Raw genomic sequence first — 19139 nt, 5'->3', positions numbered from 1 at the left:
ATTTGAAACCCTTTAAGAGGTCTAAGAACACTGTACGCTATTGACGTATGGAGTACCGTAAGGGTACGCACGTTGCGTAACAATCGATTAGCCGTAGTCGAGACGCTCAAGCGTCACGTTCGCTTACGGCCAAGAGATCACAGGCAGGCACGCTATTGGCTGCCGACTAACGTAATGATTCGCTACAGCGTAGCGGACGCTCGGGACCACGAGGAGATCACCAGCGGCGCAGACGCTCACAATGTTAAACCTTTATAACTATACCATAAAACAGTGTATTATGCAGTAACCCTTGGTGTAGTGATAAGATGAGAATGCAACACTTTGTAAGCGGGTTTACGCTAAAGCTGTTTGAGCGATAGAGACGCTCCTATTACCCACTGCAATATAATGAACACACAATACCGGTCTAAGGGTCTAACGCCTTTTAAGGAAATGAATGAATGTTCAAAAGAATAATACAATACAAGTCATACACTACCAATATAACATAGACTACCTAACCAGATAACTACACGTGAAATACAATATCAGTACAATAACTATATAAGAGAAACGAGAGAGAAAGAGAAGAGAGAGAGAGAGAGATATGGCTCAGAATAACAAGAAAGACAATATGATTGCGGAGAAAAACTTACGCACAAAGGGGAACGATCGCATGCGCCTCTGGACATCCAGCTCCCGATTATCAGCAATGAGAACCGTTGAAGAGTGAGCTGGATGTGATCGGCTTGTCTATTTATGCCCCACACACAATACAATTCAATGGTCCCTACAATCTCATTGTTCATTGGACACAGGAATTCCTCTTCGTATTATAACAAAAGGTCATAGGTTGATTCATACAGGTGGGCTGTGTCTACTTCCAACTGCTCAGGTGGGTGGGAAACTAGGTTTCCCGCCGCATGGATAAGTAAGTGCAAATAATAGTAAATGGACATAAACTTCTTATGTCCATAACTATTCGCACGAGCGGTTAATCTGTATCAAACCAACACCGGAATATTGCTAATTAAATGTTCTTCCGATGGATACTAAACACCACTGTATTACTCCTGTCTGACCCTTCGTATCAAACAAAGAGGGATTTCTCTGTCCATGAACATGCTACATTAACCAAACTTTCAGATTCTATCAAAGGGACCATAATCTACAAAATACATTATATGGTGAAAATATGTAACGAAAGATTCGCCCGCTAGACGCATACAATCTCTACCGTAAATGCGCATACCGTGCGCCTGCGGGTGCCCGCAACAGCGAGTATGCGCACGCACGGGAGAGCGCACGCATGCGCAGCAGGGACACATATGAGGTGCAAATATGGCAGTGTGCATCGTGATATTTTTCTGACTTTGACAGTCCACCCTTTGGCAGTCAACAATAACTGCCACTTCCTAAAACATTTCAAAAAGAGAAAAATATATGTCAAGTGTAAATACATTTCCATGGTTGGGTAGGGGAGGAGAGGAGAAGGTAGGAAAAGGGTATGACCTAGTGAGATAGCAGAAGCATGTGTGTATGAATCCGTGTTTGGGGGTCATGTATCATCGTGCCGTACGTGTTTTAAATCAAGCTTCGAGGTATTGCGAAGTATACATTTGAATTCCTTCTTATCCCGTGGTACGGGTCTGTGGATGGGCTGTCAAACTTTACCGAGCTCTTTTCGGCTGTGGTTGTAACAAAATGGGGAGCACATTTTAGTTGATGGTACATGAATGGGGGGATAGGTGATTGCTGATATCTGTGCTGGTATTCTCTATCGACTATGTGTGTAATTACCTGAAGGTTGTAGAGATGAAGAAAAGACATAATTACGGTAAATGCAGTGGTATTCTATGTCAGGTTAATGAACATTTGTCGGTTGAAGTCTTGTTCGGTGTCTGTTGAATGCAGTCTTCTTTGTGCTTTTGCCAAAATGGTGTGGGCAAAAAGCTTTGTCAATGTCCATAGACTTACAAAAGTGTTGGGCTAGCGTAATTTTAAAATTTCTAGGGAAACTGGGGGTCTATGGCATAGTTCATCAAATATCTGTGTATAAGGTTGTCAAAACTTCTTCTTTAATCCATCAGTTGTCTGTATACAGGATCATCAAATTCCTCGTCAAAAGTGGGTCTTTTTACCTTGGAAAAACCGGAAAAACAGGTGAAAGAAACGGACCGTAGAAATCGCATTTTCATCACATCATTGTTTCTACAGTTGGGTCATAAATCAAATCCATTGGAATTACAATTTCCTCACTCCTTAAACTCATTACCCTGGTACTACGTTTGCACTTCATTAAAGCCTGACCGCATCTAAATATCAAGGCAATCGTTATGACAACACCTAAGATACATAGGAGAAACTTCCCAACATCCATTATGACTCCTTGAGCCCATTCTCCTAAACCAGAGAACCAATTTCGCGGGTTCAACCATGACACCCAACTAGTCAGCTCATTACTCACAGCAGCAAGGGTGAGATTGTGTCTCCTGCGAAATTCCCACTTTAATTGGAGAATATCGTCCATCTTTTGGTCTATGACCTCGACCGGGTCCTCGGTACTATTCGTTATATATGTGCAGCATTTCACGCCGTACTGCGTTGCCAGTGTGACACAATATCCACCTGTCACTGCCGTGAGATAATTGAGAACCATTCTATGCTGAACCAGTTCTGTTTTATAAGCTTGAAGTTCTCTTCCAGTATACCTAAACGTGTCATCATACATTTCTGTGATATTGTCTAACAAATTTGCGAGCGCAGATATGTATTTATAATTCAACACTCCTCTGGCGGTGCGAGTGATGTCTAACGCGATTAGAAACTGAATCCCGGTGGATTCATGGATCATGTCAGAGGCCGGATGCTCTGTTCTTTCTATCAGGTGCCGTTTAACTACGTGCTCGTAATGAGTATGAGTATAAGGAGCTTGGGCAACACGGTGAATATCTTTCATTTTGGCATGTGATACGGTCATTACTTCAGGCAGTACTTTTCCAATATAACACAATCCTTCAGAGTTTGGGGCAAGCCACTTATACGCCTTCCTCCCGCATATGAAATATGCATCATCGGGGAGAACATATGGGACGGAGTAGGACATAACCATATTACACATCTTCCATGTGAAATCTCCTAACCCTAATTCTCCCATCTGTCTAGTACACGTATCAGCTTGTACGATATGTGCACAGTATCCTGGTGATACCTCTCCAACTCTCGTAATCCTACTTCCTAGGGTATACCTATATCGGAAAGATTTTCCTCTACTGGCTATGTGGCGTATAAGCTCTGTATCTGTCGGCATTCTATCTGCTCTATATGAAAAGGTCATGGTTTGGTTACTCCATGACACTTCCCAATTTCCCGGCTTTCGGGGATTGGAAATGTTAAAACATATTAGGGATCTATCCACATGATATTGGTGGAGCTTCAAACTAGGAGGACTGGAGATATTAAACCTCCTGTCCACCGGCCTCCCACCACTTAGCTCAAGTACCTCACCTATCGTTAAAGGAAATGGTACTAGTCCTGATTTGCTATGACCTTGAGGTACTTGAGAGCATACCCAACAATCTGTTTGATTTAACACACTACCCACTAAGGAGTGATAGTCACTCAAGGGATGCCGGTCCATGTGGATATTAAAACTGGATTGGCATTTCTTGATGCACCCATCCTCAACCACATTGTCACAGAGCCTACAGATACAGTTTTCTTCAGCTAACAATCCTTCACAATTCCTTCTATGGTCTATGTTATCGGATCGTTTTCTGATACTCGCCTTTGCTTGTTGCTTATGTTGTTCTTGGGAAACTACGCCTCCATCTCTGTCATCAGAACCCATTCCAGAACCTCTCTCGACCTCCATGGTACTCTCGCCGGAACAGACTGCTCTGGTCAACATCATGGTCAACAGGAAAATCCGGATCACAGTCTCTTGAGGCAAGTCCATCTTAGGAGGAAACGAAGAAGAATGAGAAGGGGGAAAAAAAATAATTTGAGGGAGAGGGGATGGGAAGTGGAGAAAAACAATAAAAGGGAACAGGAAATCGACAACTGCTTTTGATCTTGTGATTTTCAATGCTCAGGTGCCGCCTCAGTCCTCCTGGAACAGACACTCCAGTGATACAACTTCCTCTACCATCTGTTCCTTATCACGGGACCTCTCTGGATCAGCAACCTTCTTACAATGGGACGAATGAACCCAAGTCTCTCTCTCGGCAACTTTCAATGCTGTAGTGCTAGTCAATAAGACTTGGTATGGTCCTTCCCATCTGTCAATAAGGCAACCTGAGCGTAGAAAATTCCGTATCATTACATAATCCCCAGGTTCAATGTCATGACAATTACTATCTGGTAAATCAGGAATCACCAACTTCAAATTATCATTTTGATTCCTTAGCTGTTTACTCATGTTAATCAAGTATTTTACAGTCACTTCATTGTTACACTTCAAATCATCCTGAGGGTTAATCATAACATGCGGTTGTCGACCAAACAAGATTTCAAAGGGAGACAGATTAAGAGGGGACCTGGGAGTGGTTCTGATGCTGTACAGTACAATGGGTAAAGCTTCTGGCCATGTCAATCCTGTCTCTGCCATAACTTTGCTCAGTTTATTTTTAATAGTGCTGTTCACTCTTTCCACCTTCGCACTCGCCTGTGGACGGTATGGAGTGTGCAGCTTGCTATCAATTCCCATCAACTTACACATTCCTTGAAAGACATCACCTGTAAAATGGGTACCCCTATCACTTTCAATTATTCTAGGGATACCATATCTACATACAAATTCCTGCACAATTTTCTTAGCAGTAAACATAGCGGTATTTGTGGCCGCAGGAAATGCTTCGACCCAATTTGAGAACACATCTATACAAACAAGTACATATTTCAAATTTCGACAAGGGGGTAATTGAATAAAGTCAATCTGTATTACCTGAAAAGGACCGCCTGTAGGTGGGATATGAGATGGTTCTGTTGGTATTGCCTTTCCGATATTCTTTCTCAAGCATGTAAGGCATGACATTGCTCTCTTACTTGCATGAGATGAAAATCCTGGGGCGCACCAATATGCTCTTACCAACTTGCACATTCCTTCCTTGCCCAGATGAGTCAGCCCGTGAGCTGCCTCAGCTAAACATGGAAGATATGCTCTGGGGGCCACCGGTTTACCTTGTCCATCCGTCCAGAGTCCTGAGGACTCCTGGCCATATCCCTTTGCCTTCCAGACTGCCTTTTCCTGTGTGGAACACAAATTTTGCATCTCACACAGCTTCTGTGTGTTGATGGTATTAAATACCATCAGTTGTGTGGTGTCTGTCTGTCTGGGGGTACCAGCTGCTAACTTAGCTGCTTCGTCTGCTCGGCTGTTACCAAGTGATACTGGGTCTTGGCTATATGTGTGTGCTTTACACTTGATAACAGCCACTCTGTCGGGTTCCTGTATCGCTGTTAGAAGCCTTTTAATGTGAGCTGCATGCGCTACCGGTGTACCAGCTGCCGTCATGAAATTTCTGAGGCGCCATAGGGCTCCGAAATCATGGACTACCCCGAATGCGTATCTAGAGTCGGTGTAGATATTGGCTGATTTGCCCTTAGCCAATTCACATGCTCTGGTTAGGGCGACCAGTTCAGCAACCTGGGCTGAGTGAGGTGGGCCTAGCGGTTCTGCTTCTATGGTGCCTTGGTCATCTACGACTGCGTATCCAGTACACAAGTCTCACGAGTCTGACTGTCTGTGACAACTACCGTCCGTGTAGAAAGTTAGATCTACATCTTCCAGTGGGTTGTCACTGATGTCAGGCCTTGCGGTATAATTTTGGGTCAAATATTCCATACAATCATGTGTGTCGTCCTTTGTATTAAATTCTCCTTCCCCACCACTCTCATCCTCCACCCTTTGTGCCTGTCCAGGCACACCTGGGAGATATGTTGCAGGATTTAATGCACTGCATCTCCTTATGGTGATGTTTACGGGGGCCATTAGTGCCAATTCCCATCTTGTAAACCGCGCTGATGAGACGTGCCTGGTTTGGGCAGAATTTAGCAAGGCTGACACTGCATGTGGTGTATGAATTGTGAGGTTGTGACCTAGCACTACATCTTCGCTTTTCGTTACTAGCAATGCTATGGCAGCAACGCTTCGCAAGCATGTGGGGAGGGATCGCGCTACCGTATCTAGCTGAGCGCTGTAGTATGCTACTGGCCTGCTGGCATCACCGTGCTTTTGGGTTAAGACGCCTGCCGCGCAACCAGCACTTTCTGTTCCGTACAGCTCAAAGGCTTTCCCATAGTCCGGCATACCTAATGCTGGTGCCTGCGTTAGGCACTGTTTAAGTCTCTCAAATGCCATCTCGGACTCGTCTGTATGCGAAATCCAATCAGGTTTGTTTGAGGAGACCATCTCCTGCAAAGGTAACGCTAGAATGGAAAACCCTGGGATCCAGTTACGGCAATACCCACACATTCCTAAAAATGTTCTGATCTGTTGCTGGGTTTGTGGCAGAGTCATGTCTCTAATTGCTTGAATTCTATCAGCGGTCAGGTGTCTCAGTCCTTGTGTTAGACAGTGTCCCAAATATTTTACTTTAGTTTGGCATAATTGTAACTTGTCTTTGGAAACCTTGTGTCCTGTGTCTGAAAGATGAAACAGGAGCTGTTTCGTATCCTTCAGGGATGCTTCCAATGAATCTGAACACAGTAGTAAATCATCCACATACTGTATCAATACTGATCCACTCTCTGGTTGGAAAGACTGTAAACAATCATGCAAAGCCTGGGAAAATATACTTGGACTGTCTATGAAACCTTGTGGTAATCGAGTCCATGTGTATTGGACTCCTCTGTATGTAAATGCAAACAAATATTGGCTGTCAGGATGCAGAGGTACCGAAAAGAAAGCGGAGCAGAGGTCAATAACAGTGAAAAATTTCGCAGTGGGAGGGATTTGCATAAGGATGACAGCTGGATTTGGCACTACGGGGAACTGACTCTCAACTATTTTGTTAATCCCCCTTAGATCCTGCACTAGCCGGTAACCCCTCCCCCCACTCTTTTTTACAGGGAAGATGGGACTATTGGCAGTGCTGGACGTTCTTACCAGAATGCCCTGTTGTAGCAAGCGCTCTATTACGGGATACACTCCTAACTCCACCTCTGGCTTCAGAGGGTACTGTGGGATTTTTGGAGCTATCCTACCATCTTTTACTTGTACAACTACCGGAGCTACGTTTGCCATTAATCCAGTGTCCTGTCCATCTTTAGTCCAAAGTGACTCTGGTATCTGGGATGTCATTTCTTCTACTTGGGATGGAGTCCTATTTGTCATAATGGTATGTGACATTAATTTTGATGGGGAGTCTAACATGTCTCGCACTTCCTGAGCGTGATTCTCAGGTATGTCCAAGAATACACCTTCAGGAGTACAATAAATGACGCACCCCATTTTACACAATAAGTCTCTTCCCAGGAGATTAGTCGGTGCCGATGCAGCCAGCAAAAAGGAATGCTTGGTATGTAAAGGCCCTATTGTAATCTCGGCTGGTTTGCTAACAGGGTAGTGCTGGACTATTCCCGTTACTCCTATGGCTGGAATTGTCTTACCAGTGGTTCTCATGCCCACTGTCGAATTTATCACTGATTTGGCCGCCCCCGTATCTACAAGAAAGTTTAATGATTTACCAGCTACATTGATTGCAATTTCGGGTTCACTTCCAAGATTTGCAATCAATTTTACTGGCTGCAGATTACAGGTATGGCCACACCCCTATTGGGTATGGTGACCTCCCTGAATCCCGCTGGCAGCAACTACTTGTGAAGGGGTTAAATGGGAACTGCCAGGAGTTTGCCAGTCTCCTTTTGGGGGATATCTTTTTGTTTCCCCTGTATGTGGCTCATAACTCCGTCTCTGTGGACCCTGATCCCAATTTCGTGTGTCATGTCGTTGTCTAGGGGGTTGGTATGATCTTTGTGAATTTTTCGCTCTACAGTCTCGTGCTATGTGTCCCTGTTTATGACAAAAATAACATGTTACCACATTTGACTTACCCACAGGGTTTGGTGATCTATACAAAGGCTGCTTTGTGGTCAGGGCCTGTATACTTACGGCCATTAACTTATCACCTTGTGACTCCCTGTGTCTGGTGATATTCCGGTCGTGATCAATAGCAGCCTCTCTCAAAGTAGCCACCGACAGACCTCGCCAACATGGTTGCGTGGTCTGTACCCTTGTCTTTAATGCTTCTCTTAAACCATCCATTAGCACAGATACTGCTACTTCTTGATGATTTGCATTGGTCCTAATGTCCTCTATGCCAGTGTATTTTGCCATTTCTAATAATGCCCGGTGAAAATAATCAGCAGCTGTTTCTGACTCTTTTTGTTTAATGGAAAAAATTCTATTCCATTTGGCTACAGCTGGGAAATACTCCTTTAACTGTAAATTTATTCTTTTTACATTGTCTTTGTTGTACATATCTGTAAGGGGTACATCCTGATCCAATCCACAGTCAGCTAAGAATTGAGCCGAGTCGACATTGGAGGGTAAACAAGCCCTCAGCAATACCTGCCAGTCTTTGTTATTGGGCTCTAAAGTGTTCCCTAGGTCTCTGATGTATTTCTGGCTAGCAACTAGATCTTTTCTAGGATCAGGGAATTCAGTCACTATGGTTCTTAATTCCATTCGGGAAAACGGGCTGTACATGGCAATGTTCCTGATAGGAGTGACTCCTGTAGTGTCCGTTTTCCCATTTGGAACTGCTATTACCCTCACGGGAGCAAGTTTAATAACATCATTCTGTGTAGATTCTACAGCCTGTGGTGAAATGGTTTCAGCATAGTGTATGGTGCCGTACTTACCCGTTGATACGACCTCACCTGTCCCTCCGCTAGGGGGCTTTGTTACTAATCTTATGGGTTGGGCCGTGCCTACTGTTGTTTCTGATATGGTGGCTGCTAGAGAGAGCGCCGATATTGTTGATGCTTCGTCTTCTTGATCACACTCCTGGGGAAAGTTCAAAACAGGGTACAACTTGCACGGGTTAATACTTGCATTGGTTAACTTATTAACATTATCCTTAACATTTATACAGTTGCTAAGTGCCTGTTTGTTACCCCCTGATGCGTCATTCTCCGCAACCAATTTGTCTCCTGATATGTATGGTGGCGGCGGGGCCGTGGCTACCAGTTTCCTGATAGGATTAGATCCCGCCGCCTGAGCCAATCCTCTCTGTATTTCACCCTCCTGTTGCCATAGCTGCAAATAATCATAATGTTTGATTTGTCTCTTTGTTGATTTAATGAGACATATCCTTCTCCTTAGATTTTGTAACACTTCTGGACTAAAGCTGCCTACTCTTGGGAATTTCTCCCCGTCATGTACCGTCATTCTCTCCCATTCATCACATAAAACTTTTGTGTGTGAGCCGTATTTTTCACACATTACGTACCTTGCCGACCCGATTGGTTGGTTCACTAAATCAACCCGAACCGAGGTTGATCGCCCCCTTCCTGAACAACTGGCCCCCATAATTTGCAGGTGTTGCTTGCTCTACCTCTGACCTTTATATCAGGGTCTTCAGCGAACCCTTACAAAAAACCAAAATATTCAAAGATAGGTTGACGGTGGTGGTTTACCGAGTACCCCACTTACTCGCCCACGCCGACCAATACGCCCACACACTGCTTTAGCGCTGGCGTACTCGACCTAGGGCCCCTATGAACCTTTGTTTACTGGAACATGTGGGTGTGATCCGCAGAGCATTAACCCTTTCCAGTAACTGTGGGGTTGTTGGATAATTCCTGAGTGACCAGCGAACTTCCCTTTTAAAAATAAAAAATTACACAAATCACGTCAGAATGTACAAATAGCGTTTATGACCCTTTTTTTTTACACAAATGGTACTAGGTCAAGTTACTAACTAATGCACACAATTACGTGCGGTACAATCGTTCAGTACATAAGCAACTAATCTTATGTACGGAGCGACCAGTGGAATCGACATTCAGCAGCTGCGAATTCCTTCAGCCTGAGCTTTATGGCCTATATGGGTTCCGCTCCAACCCTTCTTGGTGTTGGGCTACTTGACTCTATAGCGGACTTCCTTGTCTGCTGTACCTGGACCTCCTGGTCTGTTATGCGACCTCCTGGTCTGACCTCCTGGTCTGTTACAGTATGACCTCCTGGTCTGCTACACTCTAATGCTCTTTATATGTTTAACAAGGGATGCCTCCCTAGCCACCATGTATGTCACTTACACGTATGTAATTTCACGAGAACTCGATGATTTCTGTGGTTCAATCCCCAAAATTGTAAAAACTTATATAATTGCAAACACTCACTCACCACATGTACACTTTTGTTTCTATTTCTATTTCTGCGCAGAAATTTTCTTTAAACCAGATGTGTTGTAAATTTGGAGATGGATCTGTTAGTCTAAATTTCGGACACTAAAATAAACTTGCGCTATTTATCGCGTTGCCACCTTTTCGCCTGTTAAAATAACACTAGCGTGTGATTTGAGTTACGTGGGCGTACCCGGGCGCTCCGTTGCGTAATATACGCTGCGTGCGTCGGCCTTTGAGTTGCGTACGCGAGTCTCACCCTTTGTTAGAGACACGTGTACGCAAAGCAAATATCCACCGTAACACAATGTACACGTTTATCAATGTGGATGATCCTCGATCATCTACCGAACACCACACCAATCTCTCCTTGTATCTTTAGGCAGAGCTGCGTGTGTGCTTTTCACTTTATCCCTTAATGTATTACTTTTACACTTTTAACTATGAAATAGCGACAAATCTCTCTTAGCACGTTTTATCAATTATAAAATGGCAAACAGGAGAGTGATATGAAAATACACGAATGAAAAGAAATGCAGATATGTGCGTGCGTACGCAAGACAGAAATAAACAGTTTTAAAAGACACTAGCGTGTTGTTCTTACCTCCGGTTCCGGATTCCTTCAGCACCCTTTACTAAGCGAAGCAGACGCTTATCCAGACAGCACTACGAGGAATATGATCTCCCGCCCTTTGCTGATGGATAATGTCTGCTGAAATTACCTAGCAGAGATATGTGAAGGACGGACGAGCCGCCAATTGATAAAGCTGAATATTTATCTTATTTGAAACCCTTTAAGAGGTCTAAGAACACTGTACGCTATTAACGTATGGAGTACCGTAAGGGTACGCACGTTACGTAACAATCGATTAGCCGTAGTCGAGACGCTCAAGCGTCACGTTCGCTTACGGCCAAGAGATCACAGGCAGGCACGCTATTGGCTGCCGACTAACGTAATGATTCGCTACAGCGTAGCGGACGCTCGGGACCACGAGGAGATCACCAGCGGCGCAGACGCTCACAATGTTAAACCTTTATAACTATACCATAAAACAGTGTATTATGCAGTAACCCTTGGTGTAGTGATAAGATGAGAATGCAACACTTTGTAAGCGGGTTTACGCTAAAGCTGTTTGAGCGATAGAGACGCTCCTATTACCCACTGCAATATAATGAACACACAATACCGGTCTAAGGGTCTAACGCCTTTTAAGGAAATGAATGAATGTTCAAAAGAATAATACAATACAAGTCATACACTACCAATATAACATAGACTACCTAACCAGATAACTACACGTGAAATACAATATCAGTACAATAACTATATAAGAGAAACGAGAGAGAAAGAGAAGAGAGAGAGAGAGAGATATGGCTCAGAATAACAAGAAAGACAATATGATTGCGGAGAAAAACTTACGCACAAAGGGGAACGATCGCATGCGCCTCTGGACATCCAGCTCCCGATTATCAGCAATGAGAACCGTTGAAGAGTGAGCTGGATGTGATCGGCTTGTCTATTTATGCCCCACACACAATACAATTCAATGGTCCCTACAATCTCATTGTTCATTGGACACAGGAATTCCTCTTCGTATTATAACAAAAGGTCATAGGTTGATTCATACAGGTGGGCTGTGTCTACTTCCAACTGCTCAGGTGGGTGGGAAACTAGGTTTCCCGCCGCATGGATAAGTAAGTGCAAATAATAGTAAATGGACATAAACTTCTTATGTCCATAACTATTCGCACGAGCGGTTAATCTGTATCAAACCAACACCGGAATATTGCTAATTAAATATTCTTCCGATGGATACTAAACACCACTGTATTACTCCTTTCTGACCCTTCGTATCAAACAAAGAGGGATTTCTCTGTCCATGAACATGCTACATTAACCAAACTTTCAGATTCTATCAAAGGGACCATAATCTACAAAATACATTATATGGTGAAAATATGTAACGAAAGATTCGCCCGCTAGACGCATACAATCTCTACCGTAAATGCGCATACCGTGCGCCTGCGGGTGCCCGCAACAGCGAGTATGCGCACGCATGGGAGAGCGCACGCATGCGCAGCAGGGACACATATGAGGTGCAAATATGGCAGTGTGCATCGTGATATTTTTCTGACTTTGACAATATATATATATATATATATATATATATCTATACTGCGCCTAAATTTAGTGGCCCCCCCCTCTTTTTTACCCTTCTGTAGTGTTCAGACTGCAGGGGAGAGCCAGGGAGCTTCCTTCCAGCGGAGCTGTGGGGGAAAAATGGCGCCAGTGTGCTGAGGGAGATGGCCCCGCCCCTTTTTCGGCGGACTTTCTCCCGCTTTTTCTGTAATACTGGCAGGGGTAATTTTACATCTATATAGCCTCTAGGACTATATATGATGTAGATTTGCCAGCCAAGGTGTCATATATTGCCCTAAGGGGCCGCCCCCCCCCCCCCCAGCGCCCTGCACCCATCAGTGACCGGAGTGTGAGGTGTACATGAGGAGCAATGGCGCACAGCTGCAGTGCTGTGCGCTACCTTGGTGAAGACCGAAGTCTTCTGCCGCCGATTTTCCGGACCTCTTCGTTGCTTCTGGCTCTGTAAGGGGGACGGCGGCGCGGCTCTGGGAACGAACACCAAGGTCGGGTCCTGCGGTCGATCCCTCTGGAGCTAATGGTGTCCAGTAGCCTAAGAAGCCCAAACTACCACCTGTTAGGTAGGTTCGCTTCTTCTCCCCTTAGTCCCTCGCTGCAGTGAGTCTGTTGCCAGCAGATCTCACTGTAAAATAAAAAACCTAAATATACTTTCTTTCTAGGAGCTCAGGAGAGCCCCTAGTGTGCATCCAGCTCAGCCGGGCACAAGATTCTAACTGAAGTCTGGAGGAGGGTCATAGTGGGAGGAGCCAGTGCACACCAGTTAGACCTAAAGCTTTCTTTATAGTTGTGCCCAGTCTCCTGCGGAGCCGCTATTCCCCATGGTCCTTACGGAGTCCCAGCATCCACTTAGGACGTCAGAGAAATGTCTAGTTACGGCACTGCCATTCACGGCTTAGTAAATAGACCTAATATTATATCATCCAACATCAAATAGTATCAAGACAGGAAAATAGTATTAAGCCATGAATATTATCATCAGCAGCTTGACCAATATTTTGTTTATGGTGTTCATAGGTATGATTTGTTAGACTGTCCTTTTTAGTTTGCATTTGTAAATCAATGTCCATTGGATAGCCTTGTATAATGTAGATGCTAGTGTCAGCGCAGACTTGCCAATACTTAAAAGCAATTTCTAGACCTTTGTGTGTATCTGTAAAAAACAAGTTTCATATATAGAATATATATATATATATAGAATATATATATATATATATATATATATATATATATATATATACATATGTAATTGGAAACTGACAGCAAATAGATTAACAATATTTTTGTAGCAATAACCCTGAAAAATCCTTTATACAGTGCCTTGTATACTGTTTCCATCGGTGTGCCCATATCAACATGTTATCCTTTTGGCCCCTGCCCATTTGCACAAAGTTATTGGCATGTTATTAAGGGAATTTTATAGACCATGACCAGTTTGCATACAATTATTCTGATTGCTGATTGGACTACACCATGACACGTGGCGTTCTTGTATAATAGTCCTCTCCCTGTACTGTACTGAGGATTGGCAGCCAGAGATCCTACTACAGCAGCATCATGTAAATAACTGTAATATGATTGGATAATCCCCAGTTTGGCCACTCCCTCACCTGTCATACACATAGATACCTCGCCACGCAACAGCCAGACGCCGGGGTCCTACCCTCAGAGATTTAGTTGTCCCAAAGTGCCTGACTACTGTTACTCTACGTGACATTCTCGTCTCAGTTGGACGTTAGATAACGTTACAGGGCTCTTACTGTATATGCTCAGCCGATTAGCAGATGATGCGTTCTGTTGGTATAGTGTCACAGTGTATGCATTGTGTCATGTTATAAGGCAGGATGAGGGGCAGCCCCAAGAGGCATCGGGAGCTGGTGCTGCTGCTGAAGCTGCTGGTGTGGACAGGTCGCTGCTGCTGCTGCTGCTGGTAAAGATGGGAGATGAGCTGCAGAAGGGCTCAGGGGACACCCGGGGAGATGACCGGAGCTGCTGGGGGCATGGGGAGGGATAGGAGCTAATGCCATGCACCTTTGCTGTAAGTCTGCAGGGGGGGAGCTGAGAGCTCCCAGCTCAACAGTGTATAGTCACTGGCACTGACTCCGGTGGATGAAGGGTTAAGCTCCCACTGTTCCCTTATCTGTAAACCCCGCCAGGAGCCCCCTACATCTATGGACAGATCAGCGGTTTTGCGTGATTAAGCTGCTGCTGTGATCGGAGGTCAGAGGTGCACAAGCCAGACATCCAGAGCTGGGGGGTTTGCCTGGCTGGGAGCCTGGAGTCAGGGGCTGCTAAAAGTTCAGCTCTTGGAGCTGCAGTTTGCAGAGCAGCATCAGACGTGACCCTGGGCACGATGCTGAAGTTAGCTTCTTATTCGGCCAGCCTCTTATTCACTTCTTATTCGAGCTCCAGCTTCTTATTCAGAAAATTTAGTTTTGCAAGGGTTAATGAGTCTTGGGTCACAAATTTTACCCCTGAAATCAACAGAGTCGTCCGTTACATATGACCCACTTGTATTTTCCTTGGCCCAACGCTGTTTTGGGCATGAAATACACTGGCAAAGTGGGCACACATACCATATTTTACCATTTTGAATAAGTAGCTGTAGTTTTGCAAGGGTTAACCAGTCTTGGGCCACAAATTTGACACCTGAAATCAACAGAATGTGGTCACTTACATATGACCAAGTTGTATTTTCCTTGGTCCAACGCTGTTTTGGGCATGAAATACACTGGCAAAGTGGGCACACACACCATATTTTACCATTTTGAATAAGTAGCTGTAGTTTTGCAAGGGTTAACTAGTCTTGGGCCACAAATTTGACCCCCAAAAACAACAGAGGGTGGTCACTTGCATGTGACCCACTTGTATTTTGCCTGGCCCAACGCTGGTTTGGGCATGAAATCCACTGGCAAAGTGGGCACAAACACCATAATTTACCATTTTCAATAAGTAGCTGTAGTTTTGCAAGGGTTAACTAGTCTTGGGCCACAAATTTGACCGCCAAAAACAACAGAGGGTGGTCACTTGCATGTGACCCACTTGTATTTTGCCTGGCCCAACGCTGGTTTGGGCATGAAATACACTGGCAAAGTGGGCACAAACACCATAATTTACCATTTTGAATAAGTAGCTGTAGTTTTGCAAGGGTTAACCAGTCTTGGGCCACAAATTTGACACTTGAAATCAACAGAGGGTGGTCACTTACATATGACCCACTTGTATTTTGCCTGGACCAACGCTGTTTTGGGCAAGAAATACACTGGCAAAGTGGGCACAAACACCATTTTCTCATACGTCCTAGAGGATGCTGGGGACTCCAAAAGGACCATGGGGTATAGACGGATCCGCAGGAGCTTGGGCACACTATAAAGACTTAAACTGGGTGTGAACTGGCTCCTCCCTCTATGCCCCTACCCCAGACCTCAGTTAGACTTTGTGCCCAGGAGTGATGGGTCACACACTAGGGGAGCTCTACTGAGTTTCTCTGAAAGACTTTATTGTTAGGTTTTTTATTTTCAGGCAGACCTGCTGGCTACAGGCTCCCTGCAGCGTGGGAGTGAGGGGAGAGAAGCAGGACCTACTTCTTCTTAGTTTAATGGCTCTGCTTCTCGGCTACTGGACACCTTTAGCTCCAGAGGGTTCGATCACTTGGTGCGCCTAGCTGCTTGTTCCCGGAGCCGCGCCGTCAATCCCCTCACAGAAGCCAGAAGACAGAAGCCGGGTGAGTACTGGAAGAAAAGAAGACTTCAGTGACGGCAGAAGACTTCAGTAACGGAGGTGACAGTAGCGGTAGCGCTGCGCTCCATGCTCCCACACACCAACGTCTCTGGCAGGGTGCAGGGCGCTGGGGGGGAGCGCCCTGGGTGCATGTTGCTGAGGGGCTAAAATGCTGGCGGTGGGACATATTTCGATGCCTGGGCACGGGGTATGTTCACCCCGCCAGTGTGCCGCAGGGGGGAGCGACAGTGGTAGCGCTGCGCTCCCTGCTCCCACACATACCATCGGCCTGCAGGGCGCTGTGGGGGAGCGCCCTGGGCAGCATATAGAAGATGTATAATATGTAGATCACTGGCGGGGGGACATACTTCGGTGCCCGCCCCGCCAGTGTGCCGCGAACGGGAGGGAGCAGCAGTGGTAGCACTGCGGTTCCTGCTCCCGCACTCCACCAGCCTGCAGGGTGCAGGGCGCTAGGGGGGAGCGCCCTGGGCAGCATATAGCATGTATATATATATATATATGTGTAATTAGTAGATCACTGGCGGGGGGACATACTTCGGTGCCCGCCCCGCCAGTGCGCCGCAAACGGAGGGAGCAGCAGCGGTAGCGCTGCGCTCTCTGCTCCTGCACACCATCGGCGTGCAGGGCGCTGGGGGGGGAGCGCCCTGAGGGGCATTTATTGAAGGATCCCGGGCGGGGGAACATACCCGGACACCGGGAGTCTTCTCCGCCGCCAGGGTACCGCAGCGTGCGCGCTGCGCTCCATGGCTCCCACACACCAACGGCTTCCGTGGGTGCGGGGCGCAGTGGGGGTCGCCCTGGCCTGCGTTTGGACATAAAGGGATTTATACAGGCGGTTACTCCCTGTATATAGGGTCCCCAGCTAAATTTAGGTTTCTATATTTATATAATTTGAGCGGGCTTAAGCGCGCCGGGAAGGGGCGGAGCTTAGCCCTCACAGGGGAATTAGCGCCATTTTCCTCAGATCCCCGCCAGGACTTGCTGGATAGTGAGTTGGAGGGGGGCACAGTGTTTTAAAGCTATATGGGTGTCATATAGCCTAAGGTTTGATAATGGGCGCATAATCACTCTTATATTACATATATTCCCTGTTTCCCTGTTTGTACCCACTATTGGTTAGTCGACATATGCCGGCAGGTGTGAGGCCTTTGTCACAAGCTGCTGTGGGGATAACTGTCGGCTTCGCCGGCGCAGGGCAGTACTTGATTCGGGAAATTAAGTCTTAGCAGATTGGTGTTTGTGTGATTAAAACAGTAAACACGATAGGGGAGATACGGTTGTTTGTGGATGCCCTGTCGGCATCAACGGTATTTCCTGGGTAAAAAAAATTATCAGGCTGTTATTGCCTTGTACCTTTACATTTATATATATATATATATATATATATATATATATATATAATACAATTTTTTTTTTTTTTTATTGGTATATGTGGGGGGAGCGTTATCAGAATTGTATTTGTATCCTTCCCTCGGACCCCTCGGGGTTCCGTGATTATTTTTTGCCTGCTTACTATTCCTTGCTGTCGACATTTACTAAGTTTCTGTCGACCTTCATGTTCCTGGTAGATCCACATCGGGGGCATGTCAGTACATGGTCATACACATTCACAACACATTACCGTCACTAGGGACCTGACAGGTCTGGACAATCCACTTGCGTATAGGTTATATCTATATGTGTATACAGGTTGAGTATCCCTTATCCAAAATGCTTGGGACCTGAGGTATTTTGGATATCGGATTTTTCCGTATTTTGGAATAATTAGATACCATAATGAGATATCATGGTGATGGGACCTAAATCTAAGCACAGAATACATTTATGTTACATATACACCTTATATACAAAGCCTGAAGGTCATTTTAGACAATATTTTTTATAACTTTGTGCATTAAACAAAGTGTGTGTACATTCACACAATTCATTTATGTTTCATATACACCTTATATACACAGCCTGAAGGTCATTTAATACAATATTATTAATAACTTTGTGTATTTAACAAAGTTTGTGTACATTGAGCCATCAAAAAACAAAGATTTCACTATCTCACTCTCTCTCAAAAAAGTCCGTATTTTGGAATATTCCGTATTTCGGAATATTTGGATATGGGATACTCAACCTGTATATGTAGATATAGGTTTATATATGCATGGTTAGGATATATGTGTTTTATTGTGTATTACATGATGTATATCCATGAATGCTGAAATAATGGTATTCTTATCATGTACTGGTCGCTCTGTTGATTAAGCTCTAGATTGGCCGTGACGAGTTGGTTCGATCCTCTCAAGGAGTCCGAATATTCTTCTCTTCACATCGCGGAGAGAAAATTATGACAGTCAACTCCTGGTCGACGCAGAGCCCGGTCGCAAAGGATCATACACAGGCAGCTAAGTGAAATTTTATTTCTATACTTTGACCTTGTTGCGCTGTATGCACTTGAGGGAGTGTTGTATTCGGGTAGGCATCCGATGGAATTACCCTACCCAGTGTGGGTAGGCTTGCCTATGTTTGTTCTACCTTATAACATTACAGCAGGCTGCCACGTGACAGCAGGAGGTGTGACCGGAAAAATGTGGAGGATGTCTCTGGGAGATGCTGGAGGGAGGTATACAGCTGTTTGGTGGCCTCTGGTCAGTCAATCTCGGCGGATTCCTCTGGTAAGTCTAACTTCGTGTGTTAGCCTCTTTCACAACGGTTGGTGACGCATTCTTTTGTGGGATGCAGTCGTTTTAACCGGTTCGATACCGTCCTTTTTCCTTTTCTGTGTAGTCAGTGGAAGGTGAAAAGGCAAGAGTTCTGCAGCCTTGTTAGGTTCGCAGAAGTGGATGTCGTTTTCTGTTTCCTCCACATCCACCACTTGTCGCTGAGTCTATAGGGCTGGTCCCCGCTCAGGTGGGCACTT

At 45.2% G+C, this 19139-nt stretch overlaps 1 protein-coding gene and 1 long non-coding RNA gene across 2 annotated transcripts in view; one reads left to right on the top strand and one right to left on the bottom strand.

Moving 5' to 3' along the window:
• The window catches only part of LOC135013772 (uncharacterized), a 40148-nt gene extending 25753 nt beyond the window's left edge, over positions 1–14395 (bottom strand). The window contains exon 1 of the long non-coding RNA XR_010212391.1: positions 14098–14395. This is a non-coding gene — a long non-coding RNA (uncharacterized LOC135013772). The remainder of the gene's footprint in view (positions 1–14097) is intronic.
• Positions 14311–19139, top strand: part of CNPY2 (canopy FGF signaling regulator 2) — a 134911-nt gene continuing 130082 nt past the window's right edge. The window contains exon 1 of the mRNA XM_063952659.1: positions 14311–14417. The gene's annotated coding sequence lies outside the window, so the exon portion shown is untranslated. The remainder of the gene's footprint in view (positions 14418–19139) is intronic.

This window comes from Pseudophryne corroboree, chromosome 2 (assembly GCF_028390025.1).
Source record: "Pseudophryne corroboree isolate aPseCor3 chromosome 2, aPseCor3.hap2, whole genome shotgun sequence".
Lineage (NCBI taxonomy): Eukaryota > Metazoa > Chordata > Amphibia > Anura > Myobatrachidae > Pseudophryne > Pseudophryne corroboree.
Note: the sequence above shows the minus strand (reverse complement) of the source record. Positions and strands in the feature narration are given on the sequence as shown.